The sequence below is a fragment of the Centruroides sculpturatus genome, unplaced genomic scaffold, assembly GCF_000671375.1.
Source record: "Centruroides sculpturatus isolate CEXI.00-Female unplaced genomic scaffold, Cexi_2.0 scaffold1537, whole genome shotgun sequence".
NCBI lineage: Eukaryota > Metazoa > Arthropoda > Arachnida > Scorpiones > Buthidae > Centruroides > Centruroides sculpturatus.
This window is the reverse complement of record NW_019385841.1, coordinates 98,870-100,388: the sequence shown is the minus strand read 5'-3', so window position 1 is coordinate 100,388 and position 1,519 is coordinate 98,870.

The following is a 1,519-nucleotide window of genomic DNA, read 5'->3' as shown; positions in this document are numbered from 1 at the left end:
TGTAAATCTTGCATGCCGCTTTATATTAACACTTCCTTTGTTACTCAACACTTCCATTGTTAACATTTCCATTCTTAACACTTCTATTGTTAACACTTCCATTGTTGACACTTCCATTGTTACACATCTTCGAAGTCAACCACTTTCAACCCCATATCTCCCACACCCTTATAGCACAGAATGCAAGAATTAGGTCCCCCGTTTCCAGAATAATTAGAGAATTTTTACATCTAATCAAACAAACTATTTTCAATTTGATCAATTTTCTGGAACGTTTACAATCGTTCTATAATCGAACCAATTTGAATTTGAATACAAATTTGAATTTAAAACTGTTCGAACATTTTTAAAATTGAAATAGAAAATCTTTGAAGTCAACCACTTTAAGCCCCCATATCTCCTGCACCCTTATAGCTATCGAGATGCAACCACCATAGTGCACGAATGGAGACTTGGGGCTACTACCACACACAAACATCATTCATGTGCAATGTGTAGTTTTGGCTGAAAAGTGAAATATAGGGACACACATGCCCATTTATATATATATATATATATATATTTATTTATATTTATAAATAATATGTAGTCCAAAAAGTAAACCAATGTGCCAACTGATATTTTTTACATCAAACTAATGAAAGGTAGCCAAATTTGGCACAAAATAGCCAAATCTTGCAATGCTGGAAGAAATACTAAATAAAGCTTGAGTTGAGACTCAAAAAATTGTAGACCCAAATAAGGAGAAAGGATAAAAGATAAAAAAGTGAAAAAGGTTGGAAAATTATGGACCCATATTTGCATAACAGAAGGTCTATTTAACATTTCTCATTACTTTTTATCTTTAGGTCTTTCTCTCCTTTCCCCTCATTTGGGTCTCCTTTGAGAGCCAACTCCAGCTTTATTTAGTATGCCTTCCTCATTCACACATTTCTATTTGAAAATATTTCTTTTCCACTCAAAAATAAAATATGTATAAAGGTTTACGGCTTTGTGAAACTTCTTTGAGTTTATACCATTTAAATAAATAAATAAATAAATAAATAAAATTGTCAGTTTTGTGTACACGTTTATTGGGCCACATTCGAACTTGCCTTGGGTCGCGGGTTGGACACCCCTGGGTTCAAGAATCAAATTACAGGCATACCTCGACTTACGTCGTTTCGAGTTACGTCGTTCCCGATTATACGTCGCTTGTTAAAAAAGTATATGGAAAAATAAAAATCAAGTTTAAGTCATTTTATTCGACTTTATGTCTGTCCGCCACAAATATTGAAGTCGTAATATCACTAGATAAACGTTTAAAGCACATAAAATCATATTAAAATATATACAAGTATGTACTGTATTTACAGTACACGCATTCGAAAATTTAGATTATTTTTTTTGTACTATATTAAAAACTAAAATTTATTTGTTTGTAAGCTTAAAATAGATTTTTATTAACCATATATTATTTAAAATGCTTTCCTAGTGATAAGTAGATTCGGAGACAGGTAAATTCGACTTACGTCGTTTT